This window comes from Perognathus longimembris, chromosome 8, assembly GCF_023159225.1.
Source record: "Perognathus longimembris pacificus isolate PPM17 chromosome 8, ASM2315922v1, whole genome shotgun sequence".
Classification (NCBI taxonomy): domain Eukaryota; kingdom Metazoa; phylum Chordata; class Mammalia; order Rodentia; family Heteromyidae; genus Perognathus; species Perognathus longimembris.
The window spans coordinates 41,635,560-41,652,377 of NC_063168.1; positions in this window are offsets into that span (position 1 = coordinate 41,635,560).

Consider the following 16,818-nt stretch of genomic DNA (forward strand, 5'->3'; position numbering starts at 1 on the left):
CAGAACCCTGTGCTTACTAGGCTAGTGAGATAACAATAAGGTAGACCTCCAGGCTTGAACTTCACTGGTATTTTAGGATAGGCACTTGCTTTCCACTTAGGCATATACCTGAGGTGAGAGCCTCCTATTTAGTCTTCTCATGGTTGCTGGGATCATAGACCCATCCAAGTTCTGTTCCATAAAGATGGAGTTTCCTGGACTTTCCTGCCCAGGCTGGCCTGGTACTGCTGCCTTCTCACATAGCTTGAGATAACAAGTCAGAAGTGTATATTAAGTGTGGCCAGCTAGGGTATGTAGAAATTTTCTTCCTAAGAAGTCTTTAAAGTACAGTCCTCCTCTTCTCTGTGTGTGAATCAGCAGTACCTAGTACAATCGTGGTTTTTTTTTTTTTTTTGCCAGTCCTGGGCCTTGGACTCAGGGCCTGAGCACCGTCCCTGGCTTCTTTTTGCTCAAGGCTAGCACTCTGCCACTTGAGCCACAGCACCACTTGTGGCCGTTTTCTATATATGTGGTGCTGGGGAATTGAACCAAAGGCTTCATGTATGCGAGGCAAGTATTCTTGCCACTAGGCCATATCTCCAGCCCCACAATCGTGTTTTCTAACTTCAACTTTCTTTCAGTAAAACCTATTAAAAAAATTCCTCTATACCTATTGAAGAAGGAAGTGGAGTCATATTGATAAAAATCACAAACATAGGAAAGCAGTGACATAGTTATCCTAGCTGAATATACCATGGCTCCATCACAGCATTTCTATTTCCCCATGGGGTTTGACAGCCCTGCTCTCTTACACCACAGTTTTAACCTCATTTCAATTTGCTGGGATGGTATCGAAGAGAAAATCTTACTTTAGGAACTTTTGGTGTGTGTGGTTTTTTTTTTTAATCTTTCTTCTTTCTTTCAATTTTTCTTTTTTTTTTTTTTTTAATGGGGTTTGAGTTCAGGGCCTGGTGCTGTCATCTAACAGCCACATTGCCACTTCTGGTTTTCTCGTAGTTAATTGGAGATAAGTCTTGGGGATGTTTCTGCCCAGATTGTCTCTGAGCCATGATCCTCAGATCTCAGCCTCCTAAGTAGTTAGGATTACAGCATGAGCTATCAGTGCCTAGTCTGGAATGTTGTATTCTGGAGTAGTTGCCTGGTCACATCAGCTTCTTCACCATGGAGGGCTTCTTCTGTACTATATCCAGAGCTTCTGAATTCCTATTCATCTTTCACTGAGGCAAAACTTTGGATGTAATTAAGTTTCTAATTCTTAAATTATTATTCCATAATCCCAGCCCTGGCTTTACAGAACATGAACAGAAAAAAAGTTGGCTACAGTGTTAATTTGGAATCTTTTTCTCCTAATGCACATAAGAAATCAGGCCTGTAAAAGCTAAATCTCTCTCTTTGTGTGTGTGTGTGTGTGTGTGTGTGTGTGTGTGTGTGTGTATGCACATCTGGTTTTATTTTATTCTTTCATTCATTATTGTTTTCTTTAGTCAGGTTTTTAGCAAACAAAATGATATTTGATATATTTCACAATACCTATGGGCACAAATTCCATATCTACTTTATATTATCTTGGACCTGTGCTTAGTGTTTCCTTTGAATGACGGGTATGTTATATAAAACATGATACTACATATACTTGATACACAGACAAAAAAGTCAGTTTACATCAGTCTGAGGAGGAGCGTCTATAGATCTGAGAAATATTATCAATCAGACTCATTGATTTTTAATATATTACTCTTGCTGTTTTCCTAGAATTCAGAAGTAGTTGTCTATAGTGAAGGACCATCATTGAACCAGTGAGCCAGCACCTGTGAAAAGGACATTCAAGTTACTCTAGATAAGTCAAACAAATAAGAGCAGAAGTGGTGCATGTTGTGCATTTTTTTCCATTCTTTGGGGATTTATGCATTTTTCAATGTCTGCAAAGTAAGGGCAGTGGTAAACACAAATAATTTCAGTGATTTTTTTTTTTACATTCCCTGAGACAAGATATGCTCTAAAACTTCATGTTTGCCATAGAAAAGGAAGAGAGAAACGGGAACTGGGTAGAGGATTTGCATGACCTCACACTTCTAAACATGTGTGCTGGAGCTAACAAGATTACCTCTCTTGTAACCAATGTAAGCTGGTCATATTTGATTAATAAATACATGTGTCATCTAGTTGAATTTGAGGTAAAACAGTAATTCACTTAAATGAGAAATGGTTGTTTATCTGAAATTAAAATTAATTTGGAATCTTATATTTTACTTGGCAACCTTACTATGAAGCAAAGGGGCCTTGGAAAGCATTACTAATGGAGTTCAATTTTCTAATCAAATGCTTTCAAGACATTTACTTTGGTCAAAAAAAACATTATCCACCTTAGGAAATATCTTCTGGCAATTCTCAAAGTGTGGTTCTGTCTAGGGCCATTGAAGAAGAACGTATATTATTTTTATTTCCGAACTCCTTTTCTGATAATATTTTTTGTATAAAAACTAGAGTTTAAAAATTAGAATTATAGCTATCTGTAAGAAGGTATAGCCAATTTTGTCTCTTAAAGTTTATTGTGAGGTGTCTACAGGCAGTGGCGGTTAAATTTTGTTGAAGGGCAAAGTTTGACTCAGAGAAATAGCACAATTTGCCCCTGAGGCTATATTCCATGAACAGAGCAAAGTTTAGAATGGATGAGCAACTTTAAAGATATACGGGAACAGAAGCAGTAGTCCAGGGAATCACACTTTTAGAAACTAGCTTAAAAAGTTGACCCAAGGAGATGTACATGAATGTTTATTTTAGGAGTAATGATTTATGCACAGAGGAAGTAATGTCTATGGGGACAGAGGTGAAAGGGCAGGTCATGAATTCACTAAAGTTTATACCTAGAATATTTCTGTGGTTTCAGGGAGGATTAATTCTTAAGCTTTAATAATTGAGTGAGACAAAATGAATATAAAACAAAAGAACTTGGTGTGCAGAATTGAAACTGTATATATCATCTACTTAGTCCAGTAATGACTTATATGTGCTTGTTTCCCATTATTAATTACTTTAATTAATTTTAAGGCAGAGTTTTTAAAAAATCATCCTGAATTCTTCCTTCAATTCAGGTAAACCTTAAAGTCTATGAAGTCTTAGTATGGTCTCCTGCCAGATGTCATTATGACTTACAGGTGCAAAAATCTTTTGACACAAGGAATGGTATTCATGTGTCTATGATTAGATAAAATGTAACTGTGATATAATTCCAATAATGAATATAGGAGTTTGGCGAGAGCAAATAAAATGCTATGATGCATATTTATCCTAGCTATAACCATGAGAATATTCACGCAACAATTCTTTCATTGTCCCAACCTCCTTTGGGGAGAATGTCAACATGTAGGCAAATTTGGAGACAAGAATACTAAGAACCAGAAAATCAGTCCTGCAGGAACTTTACACTATAGACTGTTAATGTTCTCTCAAAACTCTTACCTTGGAATTTTGATCCCCAGTGTGACGGATTTGGAGGTAATTGGTCACAGTGGGGATGGCCCCATGAAGGAATTGTGCTCCTTCAAAAGAGAACACAGGCAATTCCCTCATTTTTTCCTATTATGTGAAGACACAGAGGAAAGGTGTTTACTCACAAACCAGGAAGTGAGCCTTTACCAGAACCAGACTATTCTCCTACTCTGATTGTGGACATCCACATTTCTGAAGAACGAGAATCAAATTTCTGTTGTTTATAAGCAATCAGTTTGTGATATTTTGCTAGGGCAGGGTGAACAGATTAAAACAGAGAGCATGATTATAGTTCCTGTGTTCCTCACAATCTGCCTTTCCATTGAACTCCAAGTTCAGTGTTTTCATATGATAGCAATGGTATTTTGTTTTGCAATTAACATGTTTTAAGCAAATTGTAAAAGAGGGTTAGCATGCATCATAAATGCAGTACTAACATATAAGGACCAAGATCATGGTGGGTTGCAATGTGAACTGCTGTTGTTGTTTTACTTATTTTATTACTATTTGCATCATTATTTTAACAGAATGTCTTATTTGATCTCATAGCACTGCCTGCCTGCCTGCCCCCCCCCCCCCCCCCAGCCCGCCCGCCTGCCTGCCTGCCTGCCTGCCTGCTTGCTTGGGCTAGAACTCAGGGCCTCATGCTTGCTAGGTAAATTGTTACTTTGTTTCTCTCCATAGTGAATGAACATTCAAATTCGAACTTATTAACTGATGATACTTTTTACAGTTCTAGCTTTCTTTCTTTGGTTCAACACATTTATAATCTTAATCAGATTCTACTTAATCTTTAAGTAGAAGCTATAGTTCACAATTACTAAGACCCATCCTGAGATCCTGAAGGTGAGCTCTCTACCTCTTTAATTCAACTTGACTATTATCCAGACATTTAAATGCTACCATTACATCAGCACTAACCAAAGCCTTTGATGTCTCTCATTTATAAAATGGAGATAATTACACATATAAATTGTGAATATTAAGATATGAAACTCCTTAATATCCTTGTACTAATAAATAAAAGTTAATTTATACTACATTTTGTTACAGAAATTAACTCAGGTACAATCATAGGAAGGGGATACAAGAGGATCATCAATAATAGAAGCTACAGTTTCACATCGCATGTTGAAAGTAATTACAACAGTGATATAACAGTTGCTTCCATAACATGGAGTTCATTTCACTTAGCATCATTTTATGTGTTCATAAGGGTATAGTTATTGAGCTCTTGTGATCCTCTGCTGTGACTAGTCTAAACCTGTGCTAAGTATTCCCTATGAGGGAGACCATAGAGTCCATGTTTCTTTGGGTCTGGCTCACTTCACTTAGTATAATTGTACCTGCACTATCTCTGTATCTTATCTGAATACATTGGAAACTGTGTATACTGGTATTAGAACTAGGAAACTGAAAGGGAATACCAAAATTGAGAGACACAGGGTAAAAAGACAAATGACTACAAAAGCAATACTTGCAAAACTGTTTAGTGTAAATCAACTGAACAACTCATGGGGGAAAGAGAAAGGGGAAGTGGGAGGGGGAAAATGAGGGAAGAGGTAACAAACAGTACAAGAAATGTATCCATGCCTAACTTATGAAACTGTAACCTCTCTGTACATCAGTTTGACAATAAAAATTTTAAAAAAAATTAAAAAAAGAAATTAACTCAGAAAATGTATGTATATTCCACTCAACTACATAAATTCACTCATATATATAATAGAGAGAGACAGACAGACACACATACACACACACACACAGAGAGAGAGAGAGAGAGAGAGAGAGAGAGAGAGAGAGAGGAGAGAGAGAGAGAGTATCTGTACATATGTGTCAGTTTGGGGCCTTGAATTCATGACCTGAGTGATGTCTCTAAACTTTTAGTGCACAAGGCTAGCTGTCTACCACTTGAACCACAGGTCTACTTTCAGCTTTCTTTTTTCTTGTTTTCTTTTTGGTAGTTAATTGGAGGTAAGAGTCTCATGTATTTTCCTGCATGGGCTGGTCTCAAACCACAATCCTCAGATGTCGGCTTCTTGAGTAATTAGGATTATAAGCACGAGTCATGGCACTTTTAATTATATTTTAATTTCTTAAAAAGAAGCAAAAATACCTTCTATTGTGTGCATCTGCTGTAAGTTGTAGTATCATTCTTTTTATATATTAAACCAATACTATTCATTTGAGGATTTATAATCCTTTGTCTGGCCTGGAATCCTTGTGATGTGATTTTTCTTGACTTTATAATTACAATATCTTGGTGCAATATTATTCTATAATTTTGTAAGGTGTTATTTCTGTGGAAGATGTATAGAATTTCTCCATTTTATTTTCTTGCCACTGCCTTTGAATCTACAACTAACTTCAAGTTTAATTTTAAAATGTTTTCAGATTAATCGCAGTTTTTTTCTTTGTGTTAATGCTTGTTGTTTTCGTTTATTATGATCTGAGAAGTTACAGATAAAACGCCCTTCAATAAAATAAATGAAGGGAATAAAGCAAAATGATTTAAAAACTAATGCATGTAAATAATTCGTGTTTTTTTGTAAACTATTAAAACCATTTAAGCCATGGATAATGGTTGGATACCTGGGAGTTGCATGTACTCAGTGGCTCTAGTTAGAGCTTGTGAGTTTTAATTTTCACTTCCTTTGCCAATTTAATGCCTTGCTTGTTATTACGAGCTCCTCTCTTCAGGAGTCATTTCACCTTCCCAGGCCTTTTGTCACTTCACACACAACCTGTCTCTGTGTTCCTGGCCAAGTGTAGCAGACGAGCCCTCTATGGATTCAGGGACCTTCCCTTGCCCTTGAGCACCTGGGCATTTTTGGAAATGACTTCATCTGTCTTCTTTTTAAGAAAAAGTATTCTATGATACAAAATGGCTCTAATTATCCAATGCTGATGATATGAACAATAAAGCCCCAGGATCTCAACTGTCACTTCAGACAGCCAGGGCCTTAATTGAAGCTGGAATTAGAAGCATGCTCTCTGGGGCTCTGAGGCTATGAGAAGAGGGTGGTAAACTGATCTCGAGCTTCATCCTATGACATCTTTCTATTATTATTATTATTTATTTATTTTTTTTTGGCCAGTCCTGGGCCTTGGACTCAGGGCCTGAGCACTGTCCCTGGCTTCCTTTTGCTCAAGTCTAGCACTCTGCTAGCACTCTGCCACTTGAACCACAGCGCCACTTCTGGCCATTTTCTGTATATGTGGTGCTGGGGAATCGAACCCAGGGCCTCATGTATATGAGGCAGGCACTCTTGCCACTAGGCCATATCCCCAGCCCCCCTATGACATCTTTCTGTGTGCTCTATATTATTATCAACATCTTGGGGATGATCTTTTGTACTGAGGCTTGAATTCAGGGCCTTGTGCTTGGCTTTTACCATTCAATGATAGCTCTGTACCATGTGAGCCACACCTTGATTTCCTGTTTGTTTGTTTTCTTGTTTGTTTTGGGGTTTAAAAAATGGTGGTTAATTGTTGGTAGGAATCTCATAGCTTTGTCAACCCCTGCTGTCTTTCTTTCTGTTTTGTTAATACAAATGAAATAGATAGCATCTATAAATAAGTAAGCAAGTCCACTTGAACTCAGCCACCTCTGTGACTTCTACTACTACATTGTCATCAGAGGACTACAAGATTGTCAAGGTCAACCTTGGAGGCTGTGGTTGTTATTAGGCAGTTCATTAATGGCAGAGTAGTTATTTGATTTTTGACTGTGTCTGAATCATTCTTAGAGAAAAAGATAAAATGATTAGAGGTAGAGAGGTGGTTGAAATGTTTAATTTAAAGCTTAATTCAGGTCTTTAAAATATTTTAAATATTAGAAATACATAAACTTCAGCATTTTTTTCTTACTTCCATCTTCTTAAGTTTGGAAGGCATTTAGAAGTTTTCTTTGTTTTTCAATAGATTTATTTTTATAGTCTTTAAATAGTTCTTCAAAAGGATTTTAGTTCAATATATCAATTTATATGCATGTTATATCAGTGTGAGCTCTTCTTTCTTTTCCAATCCCTTTCTATGCCAACCACACCTATCACTTCAGCTTTCCTAGTTGTATTTTCTTGTATATGCATTGAGTTGATGATTGTATCTGCTCTCTCCATACCTCCACCTTCCTTCCCTTAAATCCTTCCCCTCACAGACAAGACATATTTGAGGTTTCCGTTATTCATTTTGTTAAATTGTTTGCTCATTGTTCAAAGGGTTGTAACATGAAAAATCAACCCCTAAGTATGCTGTTCTGTAGTCAGTTTAATTTGTGCATTTCAGCTGCATATTTCTCATATATGTTTATTTTGTAGATATAACTTTGACATATGAGAAAACATGATGATTGAGCTATATTCACAAACATGATAGTACAATGCTGTTGTAGAAAACAACAATTCATTGAAATGTCCTCCATGGATTAATGGAGTATTAAAGAGATTTGATAAGAGGGGAAATTAATTAATGAACCAATTCTGGCCTGTCTTAGGTAAAAAAATAAAAATGAAAAAGAGCACATATTTATTGCACCTTTGGGGTAGAAAAGAAAGAGACATAGAGAATATGGGCTTGTTTTCTCATTTGTGCAAAAGTAACCAATAGAAAGCATGTAACACATGTTAATGAAATTGGCTAACTATAGGAGAGAGTAGGAAAAATGTGAAAGTTTGGGGATGGTACAACAATTAATTCTTCACTCATTTTTCATATAGCTTTGGCTTCAGGGACAGGAGAGAAAAACATACCCTTTTACATAGCTGACCCATACATCTTTGTGTTTATATGTCATCAAGTTAAACAATGACTGCCTCAAGCAAATAGTCTTGGTAACATGAATTGTCACCTATAGTTGACACAGAATTTACCTGGTAGTTAACTTTAAGCAAAGAAATAAAAACTTCTCACATGCTTAGCAACTTGGAGCCAGATTTCTGCTCTAGTTGAGCTATTACAACCCTCCTGGAGAAACTGGCACATTATCTTCCATAATGTTTGTTTATATTTCAAAGGAATAGTTCCCCTGTTTCTGAGAAAGACTGGCCTGGATTACAAACTTGGCAAGAAAACATATTTAAGCAAACACAAAAATTTAAACAAATAAAAACAGGTTTATGTACATTTACAATTACAAGTTTACAGAAGAAAAGAAATGCTAAGGGCATTTATTTCTGCCCTTACTTTTGCCACACAGAAGTAAGCCTCTTATTCTCAATTTCTAGTTGTCCTTAGACTATAAGCTATCTGCGTAAAGAAAACAAGAACTGTAAGTAAATACTGAATTAGAGATGGTAGGGTGTTTTTTCTTCATATTGCCATGGAATGGAAAAAGCAATTCTGAAACCATTTTCTGTGTTTTCCATAACTGAGATAATAAGCACATATATTAAGGATAATGGCAGTCAGAGTTCTCATTGATCAAGGGAGAAGTTACACATATGGGAAGGAGGAAAGCTACCATGAGACCTGTGACACTGGATTGCATTGTAGATATCAGTCTCAATATGAAATTTTATTGTACAGTGATAGATGTAGAAGATTGATACATCTATCTACATTTCAAAGTAAAGAGGTTCAAAGACCTATATCATAAAGAAATACTCTAGTAATAGTGACCATGAGCCCTGACCTTGGTCATAGTATATGAAAGTACATGAAAGATATTTGATCTGCTTAGAACAATGACTGGTTTCAGAGCTGGATTAATAAAGGGCAAGGTGAGGCAGAAGCCCCTTTGTGACAAAGAGCAAAAGAGAATACTTAAAGAAAATAAGAACATGTCAAAAGTCACATGACCACCAAATTCTTAGACAATAGATAATGTCCTTGATCAACAAACACTAAGACTATATAACCCAGGAATCTCACTATGTAGTTGAGAACATTCACATATAAGCAAACATTCACATATAAACAAAGACATCATAAACAGTTGGAGTTGGAGAAAAAAGATGCCAGGACAAGAGCCCCCAACAGAGGGATGTTTTAAATCTTGAAGTAGGAAAGCAGGAAGTGGTTTTAGGAGCTTTGTGTTTCACATGTAGTGACCTTCCAGTATGAAACAATTAAACTAGGTCAGCAAGATGGAGGCTGTCTGTAAGAACAGGAGGAAATTCTGCTCCAGAAAACAGAGCTTACCAGAAATCTTACTTTTGAGGAAATCATCCGGATCATTGAGTGAGGGCTTTGCTCCCCGCTAGGCCTTTCAGCTGAGTTCACAACTGTAACATACTGTTTCCACATACCATTTGTTAGACTGATGCTCAATTAATTCAGGGGCATATTTCTGTTATAGAACTTACAGTGTGTCCAGAATTGTATTAAGACATGGAAACAAATAAAAAGTGAAAATGTAATGACATTCATGTGTTCATCTGAACGAATTCACTGCCAGTTTGGATTAACTTAATAAAAATGCCCCTGAAAGTACCACCAAAGAAAAATTACCATACAAAAATAGCAGTTTGCTGGCTATACCACAGTAGGTTTACAATACTATAAAGGATATCATAGTTTGGAAACAATTAGAGTGGTATAATTAATTTATAATCACTTTCTTATTCATATACTCTTTCAGAAAATTACAGGTTTGAATAAACATATCTCTTACAAATGTAGGAGTTTTGAATGAAGAAAATGTGAGCAATTTGTTGTGCAACTTAAAGCTGTTATTAGTTGTATAGAATAGTGTGGTTTTCATTATGGTGGTAAATACTTTTAAGCCAGCCATTTAAAATTCTTTCTACATATTTTTTTACCTATAGTTCATTTAAATACCTTCCAGGCAGTGGCCAGTAGAATTTTTAATGAAATGGTACCCCCCAAAAAAAATTTTCTGAAGCAAAATACTGATCTAAAAATACTACTTAGGCTGGGAAACATTATCTTTATATATATATATATATTTTTTTATTATCAAACTGAATTACAGAGAGGTTATAGTTTCATACATTAGGCATTGAATACATTTCTTGTACTGTTACCTCATCCCTCATTCCCCCCTCCCCCCTCCCTCTTTCCTTTCCCCCTTCCCCCCCACGGGTTGTTCAGTTGTTCAGTTCATTTTCATCAAACAGTTTGTAAGTATTTCTCTTGTAGTTGTTTGTCTTTTTTTACCCTGTCTCTCGATAAACACATCTTTTTGTTGTTGTTGTTTTGAGTGTATCATTACAAATATTTTCTTGTCTATCATGTTGAAACACTGTTATAATGACATTGTTAGCACTTAACAGTGACAAATTTATTCATAGTTAATTAATTTATTTTTATGTAGGGACTTTCAGGAGATTGCACTTCAATTCAGTATTAACCATGCTATTATTGGAAAGTACTTTCAAGTTGGCAATAAATGGTGGTGATTTAGTTATAATTAAATAGAAATGAGAATATGAAAACCTAATGAACTTCATAGAAGTATTCATTATGTTTCAATACATTTACATTATCTACTCTCCCAATAAATTGTTATACCTCTATTGTAATTAACTAGGAATTAACTCACATAATTAAAAAAAATTCTGATCTCAAAATTATTACCGTGTTATATATCCATTGAAAACCTAATTGAGAGTATAGGAAACATATCTTTTAATGAATCAAAACAAAAAAATTAGCATAGCATTGGAAGTGAATCATAATTGACTGAAACTGTTTACACAGTCATGATGTATTTAAAGCATCCAACATTTTTCTGCATTGCATTTCTCTGATCTAAAGTGTCTTTACCTATTTTACAGCTCAGTACTTTATCAAGTACTGTCATCCCAGTTCTTCCCTTTCTTTTAATATCTGATAGAAAGCATTATCATATTAGTTCTTGTCAGTGATTCATTTTTAATTTCTAAACATGGTGTTCTTTTTTTTTTAAACCTGTTTCACACTGTTGTGAAACTATCTTTGCTATTGAGACTTCCTCACTGAGAAAACAACCTATGATGAAGAAAGATTTGCCTTGGTTCCCACCTTTATAGGTCTTAGTCTCTTATGACAGACAGCACATGCAAGCAGAGCAGCTTGCATCAGCATCATGGTGTCCAGGAAGCAAAAGAGAATGCTAGTGGGCTCTCTATTTTCCACTTTTTTTGGGGGGGGGGGGGGCAGCCCTGGAGCTTGCCTCAGGGCCTGAGCACTATCCCTGGCTTCTTTTTGCACAAGGCTAGCACTCTGCCACTTGAGCCATAGTACCACTTCTGGCTGTTTTCTATATATGTGGTGCTGGGGAATCCAACCCAGGGTTTCATGTATACAAGGCAAGCACTCTTGCCACTAGGCCATATTCCCAGCCTATTTTTCCACTTTTATTCCATCTGTATCTCCAACACATGGGATGTTACTGTTCACATGCAAGTTGGATCATTCTATCTTAGTGAATCCTCACTGGATATGCTCTCACCCACAGATCTAGAGGTATACTTTGCTTATGTCCTAGACATTTCTCAGTTGGGTCAAATTGTCAGTTCAACTGTATCATCAAAAATAGTTTCAGTATATTCATAGCTTTCCTCAAAAACCATGTCTTTCAAGCTTAGCTAATTTTTTAAACCTCAGATAAATACCTGAAATTGTTTAGCTCTTAGTCTTCTATTATGTGACGTCATGCACAGTCATTTCTAAACTCTAAAAAACACTAATCTACTTATGACCTCTATACACATCTATTCTGGAAATTTCCTATGCCTAGAATCTTACCAGTGTGAGCTTTTGTGACTGAGTAATTTTATTTAGTATAATGTTTTTAAGGTTTAGTCATATTATAGTATGCACCAATTTATTCTTTTTTATGGCCAAATAGGATTCCATTGTAGGGATACTTTCTTTTTTTCTTTATTATTTGATGGATATTGTGGGTGTTTCCATCTGGTCAGTAGGAGGGAACAAATGCACACTGGGTTTCAAATATTCTGAATGAGAATGCAGAAAATAAATTTTGTCAGAAGCACTGTGGTTTGTCCCTGAAAAGTTAATATGCTGGAAGGCTGGCTCCAATGGAGAGATGCTGTGAAGGTTTAGAAGCATTAAAAGAAGGGACAGCCTGGAACAGTGACAGGGCTTTACATGGCATCACTGCTTTTCTCTCAACAGTACTGTCAGGAAGTTAGAGTATTCAGCTATAAGAAAAACTTATGATCTCCTCTGTCTTTTGCTTTCCTGCTCACACATATGCCTCAAGTCAAGTTCTGTACACATCACATTCCCTTTGTTTCTCTGCCGTGTTGGAGCATAGCCAGATGGTTTTTGCCATGATGTCAACACTGAATCTTTCTTGCTACATATACTTTTTTTGAGTCATTGCCTCAGCAATGTTATCACAGCAATGTCAAATAGACCAATTATGAAAGATACCAGTTGGTACTTGGAAGTGGGAAAAAAAAGCCAAACAAAGAGTGTAAACTTTTCATAATGAATCAATATAGTTACTCTGTTAAATAAATCTTGGAGTCACAAGATTAGAATGGATAAAAGAAAACTTAAAAATTCATGTCAATCTGTCTACCTAGTTAGATGTGTTTATGCTTACAAAGCCAAACAAGGGCTCTGAACACACCTAGAAGTACAAGAGGGCCTTCTACCCACAGAGGGAGCATCAGCAAAGTTGAGGCAGAGCCCACTCTCAGCCCATTCTCATTAGGAAGTGTCATGGGCATATGTAGGCAGCAGAGAATACAATGCAACAGAAATACCATTGCCAAACCTCTGAAGAGTGAATTGCCATTGAACTAGAGTTTCCAAACACAATCTAAGACTGAGAGGCTAAGCTGAATAAAGTGACCACCTGCTAAAATAGAAATTTTAAATAGGATTAAGAGTCTCCAAAAATAATGTGCAAGGTGTCAAGGATATAACTGAAAATCTCTTATAATGAAAGAACTAAGAAGACACTAGAAAGAGAAAACATAATCAATTGACATCAACCCTGAGATTATTCATCCTTTGTAATTATGTGACAGGGATTTTAAAGCAGTCCTCATAAAAATGCTTTAATAAGCTTTTGTACATTCTCTCAAAACAAATGGAAAAAAGAAAATAAAATTTTAGAAAAGAAATGTTAAAAAAATGAAAATTTTGGAGCCATAAAACAAAATAAATGAAAACAGCACTGGATATTCTCAAAAGTACAATAGAAATGACATAGTAGACAATTAGCAAACTTGAGGAAAGATCAATAATTTATTCAACCTGAACTTTCTTATTACCACTGACTAAATTTAATTTGCAATTAACAAAACTCCTTCCTCCAGAAAAACCTCCAGGTTTAAATATTTTCACTGGAGAATTTAAATAATTTACATCTTTAGACTCATGGAATATCTTTCAGTCCAAAAAAGAAGAAATAACCCTTCCCCCCACCCCAACTGCCATGGAATGATAGGTGTTTGGATTTTTGAACTCATGCTTCATATTTATAAATTTGATCATCTCCATGCATTATTGTACTTTCAGATAATCTCAAGTTATGACCTTCATCAAGTCTCTTGAAAATTCAAAGTAATTGTAATCCAAAGAAAGTTATTATCTTTGCTGTTATCCCATACATGAAAAGTCTTCTGTGGGTAGATGTAAAGAAGCAACAAGCAAGATGGAATTTATATGTGTGAAAGGTGGAAAACCAGTAATCTGAAATATTTGACTCCTGCAGAGGCAACCTGAATCAACCAAGGTAAAGTTTCCTAACTCCTTCCTTTCAAATACAAACCTATTTCTCTTGCCCTGAAGTATGAGTAGCAGTACAATCTGAAAAAACACAAGAAGCAGCAGATGTGCAAAAGAACCCAAAGAGTGCTGGGGGCTCAGCGGCTGAGTCTTGTCAGCAAGCCATCTCTTGCTTGGTTGGCAAGATTAAAAATGGTTATTGCCTTAGGAAGTAAAGGGTAGCCTGGAGGAAATGGCCTGAAGGGAGGTAAAATGCAGCACTATAAAATCAATAACATGGCAGAAAGAAGGTTATTTAGTCAGCAGAGAAACTTTGGGATCTCTTTTTGTGCAGAGGGTGTCACAGTGGCAGTGACAAGTTATGAAGTAAATAAGCGCACGAAAATCTCAGGAACTATTTGTACTGTCAGTGATGGTCGATGCTGTCAACATCCTCTGAGAAACAGACTTTGACTTTTCTTTGACTTCATCTTAATAATGTCTCATTTTACACAATGACATCTACGCTTAATATGATGACTAAAGCTACTAAATACTCAGTGAGGGGCTTCATTTGTAAGACAGTGCATATATCACAATTACTACCATCTCTCACTTATTTGTTCAATTTAAACATGAACTTGAGATATACTTTTAAAAATTCTGTGTGAGAACAAAATTGTAGGGGGTAGGCTATGATCAAAATAGATTTTCTGTCAAGAAAATCTCTGCAGTAAAGAAATTAGTTTCTATAAATATACCCATTCACAACTTAGATGGATGAAATACTAAGCATGTCCAGTAAACTGCAAAAATGTACACACCAGTAATTGAGAATTCCCTTTAGTCTGTTTGGGATATTAGCTAAATACAAAGAGTCCTTGCTTGACAGATCATACATGGAAGGGACAGTAACTTATTGACAAATATCCAAAGAACCATGTAATCTATGTAATGGTGGGACAATAGAAGCTTGTGAAAGTGACAAACATAAGTCTACCTTTTCTGAATTCAGAAAATCATTCACAGAAGACCAGTCAGTGGTTGGGATAAGTCAGTTGACCAGAATGAAAACAACACATCTGAACATTATACATGAACTTTAGTCAGCTCATTGGGTGCTGGAGAAGAAATTGGAGAGAAAATTCCATCTGCATTTCTATATCCCAGAACCATGGCTTCTACCGTAGGCCACTGATTCATACAAAGAGTAGAAATAATGTATCAGAGAAACATGAACACATGAGTATGAAATCATCAGCCTGTTTCACAACCACCTTTAGCTTCAACCACTGAACCCATTTTACCAAAGAGAGATTTGTGTGTGTATGTGTATGTGTACACATACATATATTGTAATCAAACATATATGCTTATATATTATTTATAATCATATATATGTGTGATTAGCAGCCCTATCTAAAAGTTGGTTATGTGTGAGAAATAACAATAGGCTTATCTGGTTACTATAAAACTTAGAATATCTCTTTCTTTTGCTATCTTTAAAATCCTTGCTTTTATGATGGGTATGGGTGGCTAACCTATCAAAGGTTATATTTGTTTTTCAAGAGACAGAGTAAGATGCCAGCTGTTAGTGGCTCACATCGGCATTTCTACTTATTCAGGAGGCTGATATCTGAAGAACTGAGATTAAAAAAGTAATCTGGGCAGAAAAGTGTGAGATTATACATCACCAAAATAACAAGAAAGACAGAGAGGGAGAAAGAGAGAAAATTCACTTCAGGGACTACAATTCTCCAATATTCTATTCTCAAGAGAAGATTTTGTAGTTATACAAAGTGTCAAGGACATTACATTAAGAATTAGGAAGTTTTAGCACCATGCATAATTATGTTGCAAACAAAGGAGGTAGTTGTTGTTTGAAACTTTATTCTAAAATATTAATTTACTAGTGTTTAAACATATGAAAGGAATGCCAATGAGGACTCAACACATCTAGTAACTGGGGCAAGGGTATTCATTGAAATGTCACTAATGACACTAATCACAATGGTATTGGCAGCATGTGCTATGTATTGATATGGCAGAAAAATCTTGAGCCTCTCGTGTTTTGAAAATCATATGTCTGAAAACAGGCTTCCATTTCAAATTCTAAAAAATTCTAACTAAATTGTAAAAGACAAATGGTCCAATTTAAAGGTAGGCAACATGTCTACAAATATACTTTACCAAGGAATAGATCCAGTTCATAAGCATATGGGGAAAAATGATCCAAACCCTCAAGAGGAAATAATATCAAAACTATGTTCAGACTCTATTTCATGATTTTGTATAACAAATGTAATTTAAAAAATGAGAGGTTACTGGTAGAGTTCTTGTCTAAAGTGAGCAAGGAGCTGGGTTCATTCCACAGTGTGCATAAATGCATGTGTACATGTGTATAAACACAGGCACAGCATACACATACCTGAAAATATACAAGTTAAAAAAATATCCACCTAATGCCAGGCGCCGGTGGCTCATACCTGTAATCCTACCTACTCAGGAGGCTGAGATCTGAAAATCATGTTTCAAAGCCAGCCTACAAAGGAAAGTTCATGAGACTCTTATCTCCAATTAACCACCAGAAAACTAGAAATTGCACTGGGGCTTAAGTGGTAGAGTGCTAGCCTTGTGTTGAAGAGCTCAAGGATAGTGCCCAGGCCCAGAGTTCAAGACCCATGACTGGTAAAAAAA